The sequence below is a fragment of the Taudactylus pleione genome, unplaced genomic scaffold, assembly GCF_031769625.1.
Source record: "Taudactylus pleione unplaced genomic scaffold, aTauple2 ptg000156l, whole genome shotgun sequence".
NCBI classification, from domain to species: domain Eukaryota; kingdom Metazoa; phylum Chordata; class Amphibia; order Anura; family Myobatrachidae; genus Taudactylus; species Taudactylus pleione.
The window spans coordinates 14,756,871-14,771,358 of record NW_028284558.1 but is presented as its reverse complement, the minus strand read 5'-3'; the positions used below and the strand labels follow the sequence as shown (position 1 = coordinate 14,771,358).

The 14,488-nt window shown below is 43.8% G+C and overlaps 1 pseudogene; it reads right to left on the bottom strand.

The window, feature by feature from the left end:
• Positions 1-449: 449 nt before the first annotated feature.
• LOC148521661 (uncharacterized) overlaps positions 450-14,488 on the bottom strand; it is a 118,019-nt pseudogene continuing 103,980 nt past the window's right edge.

Sequence of the window (14,488 nt, the reverse complement as noted above, 5' to 3'; positions counted from 1 at the left end):
GTCTGGCTGCAATTGGTGGATATGGACAGGTGGTCTGGCAGTAGCATTCTGTTGTGGAAGGCACAACATGCAGAGGGAGTACTCATCTCTGCAGCACTGAGAATCAGAACCACACCTGCGATTCCAATCAAGACTAGCAGTGCTCACAGACAGAGGAGAGCCCAGGTGAAACAATCACTGTAGAAGGAATGCAGGGAGAAGTGCTGCAGCCAGCATGATCAGAACAGGTCCTCCAGGCAAATTACACATACAGATCCATGGAGACAGCTGGCAGTGGTAAGTCAACAGGCAAAATGTGAAAACTAGACAGGTTTGTGACAGTACCCCCCTCTTTATGGGTGGACTCTGGACACCGAGAAAAAAAAAAACTTTCTTCCAAACATGACATTCCAGGAGCTTCAAACACAGGGACACATAACTCTGAAAACACCTCTTCAGACATCTTCATCCTAAGAGTAAGTAGACCATTCTTTCTCACTGCAGGTGGAACCTTCATCACCTAGGAAGTCTTTAGTAATCCCAAAATGAGGACACTCTTCTGGAAATGTATTACACAAAGATTTGGTATGAGAAGATGTAGAACCGGCATTATTTCGCTGGTATCTTTGGTGGGAAGATGATCGTCTCCCCCAGAAAGCCGTAGCTCTCTCGGGCAACTTCTGAGGAAATACATGACTGGGAAGGACAGGGTCAAACGGCAGATGGTCTTCAGAGAATGGAGAATTATCGAGTGTCTAAAGGTGAAATGCAAGAACTAGTATGGCTTGAAGACAGATAGGACACCTGGGAGGATCTAAACGAAACTTGACCAGTTCTAATGGTGTTAGAAGGTTGGTTTCTAAGGGTCCTTCAAGACTTCTTCTCTTGGAGGAGTGTTTCATTCTGTACCATAGAAGCGGTATATTGGAGCATAACATCAGAGGGTGACAACCTCTTACTAGAAACTTTGTCAGAGTCTATATTTTGGGAGGTACAGTTGTATGAAGGTAACAAGGAGGTGTGCACACATCTCATGTTCAGGGATGCCGATTCTGTAGTACTACTTTCCATGGATGCTTGGGATTCAGCACGCTGGCCCTTTAAAACTTGACCTTGTTCGGAATTCAAAGGAGTGGTGGACAAATTCTTGGTAGCACAAACAGACTGTTTGGACAGTATTTTGGAACTGAGAACTTCGCTAGAATTTTGGTTTAAGGGGCAAAGACCAAATTCATTGACAACAGCTTCACTGAAAGTCTTTATATTTAGAAGCATTGGGTCATTGGAGGTGTAAATAGGGGCAACCCAGTCCCAAGCTTTACCTTGAAAAGATGGGATAATAAACTCTACAATATTAGTAGGCTTGACTCCACATGGCAAAGAAGAATTCATCATAGCAAAGAATTGTTTCAATAAAGCATAGTATTGAGAGAAGTCCCCATCAAAATAAATGCATGGTGGAGTATCCAACGAATCCTGTGTGCTCAAGGACTGTTGAGCACATTCAGGTGCAGGGCTGGCAGAGACTAGAGGATGCTCCGATTGATGAGGAGTCAAAACAACTGAAGCTGACAGATGTTTGGTATTCGAACCAACTGATGGGACTGGGAAGGGTCCAGAGGAGCTAGAGACAGTAGCATCAACAATCAAAGCTGAGAATAGACTACAGAGATTGTCATTTTCTGGAACGATATTTGTAGGAGATGGTGAACAGGAACCATGATCAGGATTAGTAGTACACGACACTCCTCTCTTGGGACTGGAATCTGAAACCCGCTCCTGGGGTATGAGACTTGGAACCCCCTCCTAGGGCATGAGACTTGAGACCCCCTCCAGGGGTGCGAGACTTGAGACCCCCTCCTGGGGTGCGAGACTTGAGACCCCCTCCTGGGGTGCGAGACTTGAGACCCCCTCCTGGGGTGCAAAACTTGAGACCCCCTCCTGGGGTGCGAGACTTGAGACTTCCTCCTAGGGTGCCAGACTTGAGACCCCTTGCTGGGGTGCCAGACTTGAGATCCCCTTCTGGGGAATGGGACTTGAAACCCTCTCTTGGGGTACAAGACTTGAGACCCCCTCCTGGGGTGCCAGACTTGAGACCCCCTCCTGGGGTTTCCAGACTTGAGACCCCTTGCTGGGGTGCCAGACTTGAGACCCCCTCCTGGGGTGCCAGACTTGAGACCCCCTCCTGGGGTGCCAGACTTGAGACCCCTTGCTGGGGTACGAGGCTTGAAACCCCTCCTGGGGCTGAGGCTCTGGAGACCCCTCCTGGGGTTGCCAACTGGAGTGCCCTGCTGGGACAAGCAGAATCCGGGCTGGGACCGGAATGGGCAGAATCCGGGCTGGGACCGGAACGGGCAGAATCCGGGCTGGGACCGGAACGGGCAGAATCTGGGCTGGGGCCGGAACAGGCACTGAAACGTTGACACTTGGAACCACTGCTGGAGTTGCAAAGGGAACAGTCTTTAATGAAGTGGTCTGAACTCCCACAATAGAGACAGAGCTGTAAATCTTTGGGCCGCTGGCGTTCGGCCACAGAGAGCTTGGGGCGTGGGTAACTACGATGTCTGACATTACTTGATTCGGAAGAATCCTTGTTTCTTAGGGATTCCAAGGCTGAGATTTTAATTAAGACAGGGGTAGCTCTAAGAAACTCGGGAATGATCTGAAAAATTTTGATGAGTAAAGTCTGTAGCTGCTCCAGCAATTGATGGAAGGTAGTTAGAGGTTCAGGTCTGATTTGAGTACCATCTAGCCGATTATTCAGGATTTGCAAAAGCTATAGCACTTGATGCTGTACGGCCTCCTGTGAATCCAAGCGAGCGACCAGGTTACAGAAAGCATCTAATCCCTTATTAGGTGCTTGATCCACCACCATCGTTGGGCCTGAACATTCTGTCACGCATGGTGTCTGTGAGTTACCTGTCTCAGGTGATGAGTGGGATTCAACAGAGACCGTTATGACTGGAACCACAGATGACGTAGATAGCTCTATTGCAAGATTTATGTAGCAGTGATAATCGCCTTTGATGATGAATGACAGGAACTTGGAGGACCCGGACTGGGACCGGCAGGAAGACTTGTTGAGTTGAACTGGTGAACTTGGAACTTGACTCTGGACTGGAATAACGTGGATTGAACTGAAGAACTTGGAACTTGACTCTGGACTGGAATAACGTGGATTGAACTGAAGAACTTGGAACTTGACTCTGGACTGGAATAACGTGACAATGGCTGAAGGGAAATCAGGTAATGCTGAGATGAGGCTTAAACAGGATAATCCAGAAATGGTGTGACAAAGGGCTGGAACTCAGGTGCAGGCTGGATTGGGTAATTAGAAATAACAGGTTCAGGAAGGAATGGGTAGGTCTGGGAGTTTAGGTTCAGGGAGGGAGTGGGTAGGTACAAGGAGCAGGAGTTGATCCACAGCAGGAAGCAAGGCAGGGTAACACGATGCAGGTTTGCAGAGTGCCAGGGACCAACCAGGAGTAGGGCTAGCAGAGAGCACAGGACTAAGGTCAGGAGCACAGGAACTCACTTATAGCTGATGCTACAAACACAGGAGTTGCACTGGCCTGGGAACTAGCAGGTTTTCTGGATTGCCAGGTATTGCTGTAGCAGGTTTTCTGGATTGCCAGGTATTGCTGTAGCAGGGTTTCTGGATGCACCAGGGGTTGCTATCAGCAGGAGCCAGGGATACACTTATACACAGCAGCAGCACGAACCATACACCACGGGAAGTAACGAGAGGTTCAGGCCCAGAATGCTATCAGGGGAGGATATATACCATGGGTCTGGCTGCAATTGGTGGATATGGACAGGTGGTCCTGCAGTAGAATTCTGAGTGGTGGAAGGCACAACATGCAGAGGGAGTACTCATCTCTGCAGCACTGAGAATCAGAACCACACCTGCGATTCCAATCAAGACTAGCAATGCTCACAGACAGAGGAGAGCCCAGGTGAAACAATCACTGTGGAAGGAATGCAGGGAGAAGTGCTGCAGCAGCATGATCAGAACAGGTCCTCCAGGCATATTACACATACAGATCCATGGAGACAGCTGGCAGTGGTAAGTCAACAGGCAAAAGGTGAAAATTAGACAGGTTCGTGACACACGACTGATGAAAACATTGAGCGTGCACGTGAAATGATTCTGTTAGATGAGTGATAGTGGATTATGTTGCAAATCATTTGCAAATCTGCCATGGCTCTGCCTATGCAATAATCCACAACAGACTTGGGTGCAGACAGCGGTGCATTCGTGGCTCGCAGCTTAGCCTAAAACATTCTTTAATGAAGGAATTGAAAGCTTTTTGACATATGGACAAAGTGTATTGAAAAGCAGGGAGATAATGTTGAAAAATAATGAATTTGTCTTTTCTGAAAGTTAATTAAAATAAATTCTACAGCCAAAGTATATATATATATATATATATATATATATATATATGTGTGTATTTATAACAAAAAGTGAATTCTAGTGCACACTGGACACATTTTGTCTGCAAGGATCTCTGTATGAGAGAATAAGAATTCAGAATTCTTTGTTCTTGATCCTGCCTAGCAAGTTACTACAGAAAGAGAACCCCCTTGGAAAACCTTGGAAGTGTTGTCGTTTTGGGTTAATCTGACCATTGAAAGTACCACCTGGACATCAGATAAGTTTTTAATTGTTTAATTTTTGGTATGCACATTACCTATTTTGAGCACAAGTTTATTTTACCTTAAAATACTACACTATTAGCGCACGTCTCATTATTTTTCAATATATATATTTATATTTATACAGTCCCAAATGTCTGGCTCTCCCTTTAATGATAGACCAGGTGCCCGCACATTTGCAATCAAAATTGCAGATAGATATACATCACCAGACGATGTGGCACTCCTGGCTAACAGTAATCATGTACACAGCGGCAAAAGTTATAACAACGTTTCAGTGTTCTATATTAGTTAATGTGGCAGTTTCATCAGGTCTACAAAACTTTAAAAATATTTTACCCTATATGTTTAACTGCACCATGTGGACAACGCCAGATGCTGGATGCGGGACCTCCCCCCGGCTGACAAGCGGTTATTGGGAATCATCACGACCAGACCACTCGGTCAGACCGGAGCGTCATCATTGTGCACCCATCACCATAGCAACTCTATAAACAAACAAGCAGTCTATGTCCAGATAAGCGTTCTTCACACCACCTATATATACAGATCAACTAGCATATTTGTATAAATAACGTATTTGTAAAGAATCATAACAACAAGGTAGGAAACATAGCTACTAAATTTCTAAAGGTCAGAAATCTGTCAAATATTAAGGCGTCTTAAAACAAGACTGTTATAGCCGAGACTATTAAATGCAATCTTTAGATCACAAGTTGTTGCAATATTATTACAATACCCTAATGGGACATCATTACTATAACAGAACAATGCTAGGAAAGGCTGTCAAGGGACCTTGGCTATCCTACACTACAACAATGCAAGAATGAATGAAGTGCAATAATAGCAAGCAACGAACTGAATCACATTAAACTATTCAGGCAGATAATATCCCCAATCTAAAAATCCACTCTGATTCCCATTGTACAAGTTTTAATGGGCGATTGCCACCTCTTATAGAGGCTGGTACGTGGTCTATCATCCGATAGTGTAATGAGGCTAAAAGATGTGGATTTTTACAAAAGTGTCTAGCCACGGGTTGGTTACTGTCATCGCTATTGATGGCCATTCTTATTGCGGACCGATGAGCGGCCATCCTTTCTTTAAAGCTGCACTCTGTTTTTCCAATATATGATAATCCGCAGGGGCAAATTATTTGGTATACCACAAACTTTGTATTATATATATATATATATATATATATATATATATATGTCAAATAGATAAAATAATTTCAAAATGATCATGATGATCATGGTTGCCGTAAGGTTGGAATAGGAGATTTGCTAAACCTAATAACAAATCATTACCTAGTAATGCTATCTATTCTATATTCTATGCTGCAAACCCAGGCATTGCTGATTTTTCTCCCTGTAGACTTCACTGCTGAAAGGAAAAATAAATTTGCCATACAAATGATTTAGTCTGGTACAGCTTGACGTAGTCGCTGAAAGGAGTACATGAGAAACACAAACCACAGGAAGTAATCTCAAGACCTGCAATTGGAGCAGGTAATGTCAGGGGGATGTGAGAGAGCCCGTAGTGTACATCACACCTCTGGGAGCACTAGCTGACACTAATATGACATGACAGGTAAAAACGGCCCCAGTGTCCTCCTCTGAGACTTATGAAAAACAAAAAAACTGTTCATTTTGGTAACATCCCCCTCAACAACAAGTGAAATTATTTCACTTGTGTACTAACTGGAGTAAAAAATTTAAGTGCTGAAATAAAACATTGAAATTGCATTTTGCAGAATGTGTAGTTCTGTCATTATAAGAGAGGACACAACCTATGGAGTATAACGTTACACTGTCTTATATCACTCAGTACAGTTTATGACTGGAATACATTAAGATGTCCTCTTACTGAGCTGTGATACGTATAGTGATAGCAGTGGAAAAATGAATACATAAAATCAGAAATGACCCTGTTTCAAAAGAGCAACAACTGTAGGAATCTTTGTTTTAGTGGAAACAACTTTAGTTAAAGATTAGACAAAGACACATAACAGAATATTAGAAGCACGTTCATTGTTACGGGCTCTATTTTTTAATAGTGAAAAATCCTTCCTCCGCCCTATCGATCAAAAGGTATCGGCAAGAGCACTGATTCGCTTTACTGTACATAAGGAAGCCTATTCAGTGAGGATCACAGAGGATTAAGTACAGCCTCAAACCAGAGCCGTAACTAGACTTTTTGGTGCCCTGTGCCAGAGAGAGCATTGGTGACCCAACCCCCCAAAAAAATGTTTTTAAAAAAAAAAAATAGGGACATATGTGCCTGAAAAAGGGTCATGGTCTCAAGGGGAAGGGCCAGGGAAGAGATAGGAGAGGCCAGAAGATACTGGAGATAAAAGAAGATGAATCTACAATGAGAATGATAATAGGAAAATTGACAGGCCCAAACAGCACCCCCTGCCCTGCGGTACCCTGTGCCATGACCCTGGTCGCAGTACCCTAGTTACCGCCCTGCTTCAAACCTTCTTATGTTATCACCATCTTTGGCAATAGCAGAATACTGACAATGATTACTTGTATAAAACATCTATCTGGATTACGAAGGCACATATCCCATGAGACTGGCCTGATGAAGTGGCAAGTTAAGACTTACTGCTCTGTGTAGTATCACCAAGGCAGCTGGGTTCATCGCTCAGTTGTCTTGATGAGATTTTGGGTATATTTATCAAAGTTTGATTTTATATTCGATTTGATGTTCGATTTAGTTCACCTCAAATCGAATCAAATCGATTGTATAAATCCCACATCATAACTAACATTTACTAAAATTCGATTTTAGAAGCCTTTTCTAAATCAAATTCGATTTGGTTCGATTTTGAATGCCCATGTACAAATCGACAACCAAATCCCTCTCAAAAATTGAACTAAATCCCGAAGTGAATAAACCTGTTTCATGCTTTCAATTTTAGCATGAGCAGGTCCGATTGACATAGATGCATGCACAGATCAGTGAGATTTGTGCGTGCATCTGTCTTTAAAAAATGACGTGGGGTCCCCTCCTAAAATAACAACCAGCCCCGGACTTTTCAGAGCCAGTCCTGGTTGTGTAATTACGGTGGGCAAAAGACATAGCAGTCCCCTGTATTTACCACAACCACCACTGGACTCTTTCTAGCGGGGGTGCAATGCCACAGCCAGGGGAACCCTTTCACCAGGTCCTCCGGCCAAAGCATTATGCCTGTCCACAATAAAGGGGTCCCCCTCTTCACGGCACCCCAGGCCTGGGCTGATAGCCTGGGGCTATCCCTGGCAACCCTGGTGCCGGGTTCATAGTGTAAAGTATGTGTAAAAATAGATGTAAAAGCATTGTCTACAAGTCCCAGCAATTTCCCCCGCATGCTGGTACATAGAGAACCTCAAGTACCAACATGCGGGGCATTTATGGCCCGCTGGTACCTCTAGTTCACCGTAAAGAAATGTTAACATAAAGACAAGACACACACCCTGACAGTATAAGTTTATTACACACATACAAACTCACACATACTCACGTATAATTCTTGTCCACGTAGACATCCACTGTCTTCATAAAACAAAAAATCGAGGTTCCTGAACTACGAACTGTACCGTTCTCTGAGGACGGTACTTCCCGAATGACGGGCTCAGATGCAGCATTTCCCTTAAAAATGCCGAGGCTGAGCGTTCATTGGCTGAGAGAGGTGAGCTTCCTCCTCTCTCAGCCAATAAACGGCTCCCAACATTTGACTACAATGGTGAGAGCCGCAAGCTAACCTTGCGGTTACATCTTTTGTCCCCCGTATTTACACAACCAGTATTGGCTCTGAAAAGTCTGGGGCTGGTTGTGATTTTAGGGGGGGACCTTACGTCATTCTTTTTTTAAATTTTAATACTTTAGAAGATTTTTATAGACAGATGCATGCACGAATCTCACTGATCTGTGCATGCATCTGTGTCAATCAGACCCGCTCATGCTAAAATCTAAAGCATCAAGCAGGTATATTCGTTTGGGGAGTTTAAGTTCGATTTTGTGTTCGATTTCAAATTGAATATTATTAAATAAGGGATTTGTGTGTTGGTCTATGTAAAAGTACCGATATTTTCCGATGTTCAATTTTGAGTGGGATTTGAGCGAAATTTGTTTTATGCTCGATTTGACATTAGATTTTATCTTTTGTAAATCTCCAAATGCAAAATCAAATGAAAATCGAATGTCAAATCACACTAAAATCAAAAATCAAACATTAATAAATATACCCCTTTATATGTAAATTATGTGGGTTTCCATTGTTGCTGTAAGTGACTATAGGAAACCAGTCCTAGCACCATTTATTAATTAGTAGGTCCATCTGTCTTAACTCCTTTGTTGCTGAAGATTTTTTCACCCTTGTGCTGAGCCCATTTTCTAAAGTTAGCACTCACCACAAAATCAATGTCACTGATTTTTTTATGCTGTATCCAAAAAAATGATACCTTGTTGTTTTCAGAAGACTTTGTATTTTCAGAAAATACAATTAGTCTTTTTACTCATTCTAACATGTAAAATGTTTTTTAACTGAAATGGCCAAAAACAGTTTCCCTTTATTGACATTTCAAGAACGGGAACCAAAATCAAATGTGATTTATTTTTTCGTCTTTAAAGCACCACAAAGATATACTGTGTGATTCTTGTTTTGCCAATCATACACCTTTCCAAAACTGTAAGCAGGATTCTATGTGTAGGTTTTGAGAAAAAAAACTGCACTTAATTAAAACATTTTATATAAAAAAAAAATGTGTTGCTTCGGTTTAAATGCTTCCTATGTACAGGATGAGTATGGCAGTTTGACAAGGCCTACCATTTTAAAAACTAGCCAACCTACCACACAGTTAATCACCAGACAAAAGCTGCTAAGAGGCGCCACATATTTTGAGGAGGAGACTCCCCTATTTATATGTGAGTGACTTCACATTTACAGGTGTAATTATGGGCAAGTAATGTTCTCCCACCCACATACTGTATGGGTGATCTGGTGAATATTGATCTGACCTATTGGTGTAGAACCTGGGTGATTACAATAGGCAGAGCCGGCCCTAGCCAATTTAGTGCCCTAGGCAAAATTTAGAGTGGTGCCCCCTAGCAGATAATCCCACCACCAATCTAAGGCTCCCATTTATCAATGAAGCATAAACCCTTTAGCGATCATTAAAGGAATTATGCCTTCTTTTCTGGATTTAACAAACAGCGGTAATCAAAGATTAGCGCTGTTTGTCAAGCATCACTCTTGTTCTCTTTCAGATGGCGAGTGTAATGCGGCCCCCATTGCCTGCAATGAGACCCAGTGGTGCCTTTACGGCTTCGGCGAAGCCTTTCAGGCACTGCCGGGTCCCCGTGTTATGCACATGCGCAGACGGACCGTTGCGCATGCGCATAACACCAGAGCCCTGACACTGGCAGCGTTAGGCAGCCAGCAGCCCAGCGGAGGACTTCACGGGACCTCGCTGTAGGGTTAAGTATTGGTAAATACCAGTAAATTTTTAGTTTGTATCACAGTGATACTAAACGAAAAATTGCGCTGATGTTCCACGGACTGCTGCCACTCTTCTGCATTTGACATTATATATATATATAATATATATATATATACTGTATTATAGATATGTATATATATCTATAAAATATATAGAGATATATATATATATATACATGACACAGCTGCTCAACCCCCCCTCTGCCCACAGTACCTACCTGCCTGAGCAAGTTCACCTACTTTTCGTTGCAGCTGATGCTGCTGCTCTTCATGCCTGGTCCAATTGTAACACCCCCAATTTGGTGAGATGTCAGTGAGTGGATCGTACCTGCTTTTCTTCTGGAACCTGCATGGGCATAGATCAGTGCAGTTCCTCTTTCAGGCTCCTCCTATCACAGCAGAGAGACAGGAGAACCCCCAGAACCCAGTGCAGAAACCAGACCAATATAAAGAAATGGAGGTTTATTACTCTGAATCACTATTCTACTAGGACAATTCTAAATGAACATTAGAACATGCAATATTGTTGCAATGCAAAAGGTATACATACAGGATATCATATTAATAAGCTTAGGTTCACTCTGTACATACTGTATACTTCCAATAAAACCTCATGCTAAACATATGAATGCCAACCTGCTCCCTCTATGTGTTAGAGGTAGTTAAACTAAATACACCAAGTTGCAGTTGTAGTTGGCAGAATCTCAAATGGTTCAACTATAAATTCAATAGATAGAAAGCACAATGTCCCTGTGAGTACTCAGAATTCACTGTACAGCCTTTCGTTGGTGCACAAACTTTATAGATGACACTGAACTGTATTACTGGTATCCAAAATGGTGTCACTGTCTCTGCCTGTTCTGTGTTATGCACTACTGCTGTATATCCTGCACAGTTCTGTGTTATGCACTACTGCTGTATATCCTGCACAGTTCTGTGTTATGCACTACTGCTGTATATCCTGCACAGTTCTGTGTTATGCACTACTGCTGTATATCCTGCACAGTTCTGTGTTATGCACTACTGCTGTATATCCTGCACAGTTCTGTGTTATGCACTACTGCTGTATATCCTGCACAGTTCTGTGTTATGCACTACTGCTGTATATCCTGCATAGTTCTGTGTTATGCACTATTGCTGTATATCCTGCACAGTTCTGTGTTATGCACTACTGCTGTATATCCTGCTGCAGGCTTCTCTCACTGTACAGCAGTAAGCTGGATGCCCTGAGATCACAGACTGCTATGTGCTGACTGATTTCAGTCTTTACTGTGGTGCTTTTTACTTGCCATGTGCTGTAATGCTTGGGGTACCTGTCCAGATGCCAGCACTTGTCTTTGCAGCATGCACACTCTCTCCTCTCCTTTGGGCTGCAGCAGCTTTAATAGATCTGTATCAGCTTCTCTTGTCCTGCTGCCTTACATGGAAGGGGTCTTCTCCTCACAGTTACCCCGATCAGCTGCTGATCCCTGCTCTCTGTGCCCTCAGTCACAGCACTCTCCAGCACACACCATGGCTCCTGCCACGCTCCTCTCTCAGTCTTGTGCAGAACTCACTGGGCTTCTCTAGCTCCACCCCCAACAGCCTCTCTCTAGTTTCCCTCCTTAAGGCTGGCAGAACCATCTCCAGGGGATCAGCAAGGTCCTAACTCCTGGCCATTAACCCCTTCCATGCTGGAGAAAACACTGCAGGTTTGGGGGTTATCACATGCCTCCCGGCTTAAATATTGCGTGTCCTCACGCAATAAACACATTTGCAAAGTCCAGCAAAGAATAGTCTCTTGAACATCACTGCATAATCAACAACATAACATTCACATCAAAGTTGAAAACAGCAGTTTAGACTCTACAATGAGCAGGTAACACACCTTTGTGACTCTTCCTGGACCTACAAATAGCCTGCTGCAACATGAAAGTGAACTCCTCACCGCTTATAGTGGTGTACTCACTATCTGGGCCATGTTTCTCTGGGTAAAGATATGTCTCAACCTCTTTAGCTACACTAGGAGTTTCTACAGGGACATTAGATTCAGACTGTGACATAAGAAAATCTAGACTATTGGGTTTAAGGGGTCTCGATCCCTCTGCCATGGCCATGTGGATAACTTCTTTAGTGTCTCTTTCCTGGTCAGTGGTATTTGAATCTGCTTGACTGGGGTCAGCCAGACTGGAATCTGTATTTTTCACTTTCAGTCTGCTCTCATGTTCCGGCTCTGAAGGGGGTTGTGGCCTAACTACATCCTGTAGGCTCGGTTGCACCATTTCACTAGGTTCCTTCACATGCAGTTCGTCTGTTCATCTCAAGCATTCACTCTGCTCTGGGGTTCTCCCCAACGATTCACTCTGCACTGGGACATTGGGTTCTTGCTGTCTGTGTTCAGCTGGTATCATCTGGTGATATGGTAGGTGCCGACACCTCCGGTAAGACTGTGGAGGATCATCGTTCCGTCTATCAGTTGCACTTTCAACTGCTCTTGTCCTTTCTCCACCGTCACTGTATTGATCATGTTGCTGAGTATTACATAGAGTATCTCCATGACATGGATAGCGCCAATGCTGCTTGCGATCTGTTGCAAATTTACTGCCTCGTACCGGAACACCACCTGGATCAGTCACGTTAACGGCTTTTATGCCTTTCTTCCCATTCGCCAATTTAAACTCGACCATTTCACCACTTTCTTGGCTCCGAAAGCACTTTTTGTGTTTGGCCTTCTGACTGCCACTATAATGCACGTATACTCTCCTTTTAGTGTCGATTCGCTTTATAAATCCGTAACCACGTGGTACACTGAACCATATGACTTGACCTGAAAATCTTCTTGGGCTGGCTCGCTGATCGTCACCAGTATACGGTACATTAGACACTGTAACTTGGTCCTGTCTTACTGCAATTGGACCTACATCTCCTTGAGGGCTGTCGACAGTTCCACTCAATGTGACCGCTTCGTTTGCATCGTCGGCATATAGGTCTCCCTCGAGCGTCGAATTGATTAATTACTCATCTTCCGGTCTCTCGGTAAACATCCCATTGGGGTTGGTTTCGCACTCTGCAGTCTGGACACCACTCCTCATGTCTGGTTACAGCCCGTTACTGTCTAAGGTCACTTATCTCCTTTCTCATCTCGGTGAGCCACTGGTTGAGTCCTGCATGGGCGTAGATCAGTGCAGTTCCTCTTTCAGGCTCCTCCTATCACAGCAGAGAGACAGGAGAACCCCCAGAACCCAGTGCAGAAACCAGACCAATATAAAGAAATGGGGGTTTATTACTCTGAATCACTATTCTACTAGGACAATTCTAAATGAACATTAGAACATGCAATATTGTTGCAATGCAAAAGGTATACATACAGGATATCACATTAATAAGCTTAGGTTCACTCTGTACATACTGTATACTTCTAATAAAACCTCATGCTAAACATATGAATGCCAACCTGCTCCCTCTATGTGTTAGAGGTAGTTAAACTAAATATACCAAGTTGCAGTTGTAGTTGGCAGAATCTCAAATGGTTCAACTATAAATTCAATAGATAGAAAGCACAATGTCCCTGTGAGTACTCAGAATTCACTGTACAGCCTTTCGTTGGTGCACAAACTTTATAGATGACACTGAACTGTATTACTGGTATCCAAAATGGTGTCACTGTCTCTGCCTGTTCTGTGTTATGCACTACTGCTGTATATCCTGCACAGTTCTGTGTTATGCACTACTGCTGTATATCCTGCACAGTTCTGTGTTATGCACTACTGCTGTATATCCTGCACAGTTCTGTGTTATGCACTACTGCTGTATATCCTGCTGCAGGCTTCTCTCACTGTACAGCAGTAATCTGGATGCCCTGAGATCACAGACTGCTATGTGATGACTGATTTCAGTCTTTACTGTGGTGCTTTTTACTTGCCATGTGCTGTAATGCTTGGGGTACCTGTCCAGATGCCAGCACTTGTCTTTGCAGCATGCACACTCTCTCCTCTCCTTTGGGCTGCAGCAGCTTTAATAGATCTGTGTCCTATCAGCTTCTCTTGTCCTGCTGCCTTACATGGAAGGGGTCTTCTCCTCACAGTTACCCCGATCAGCTGCTGATCCCTGCTCTCTGTGCCCTCAGTCACAGCACTCTCCAGCACACACCATGGCTCCTGCCACGCTCCTCTCTCAGTCTTGTGCAGAACTCACTGGGCTTCTCTAGCTCCATCCCCAACAGCATCTCTCTAGTTTCCCTCCTTAAGGCTGGCAGAACCATCTCCAGGGGTTAACTCCTGGCAAGGTCCTAACTCCTGGCCATTAACCCCTTCCATGCTGGAGAAAACACTGCAGGTTTGGGGGTATCACACAATCATGGCTTTGCGCAGCAGTGGTGGGTGG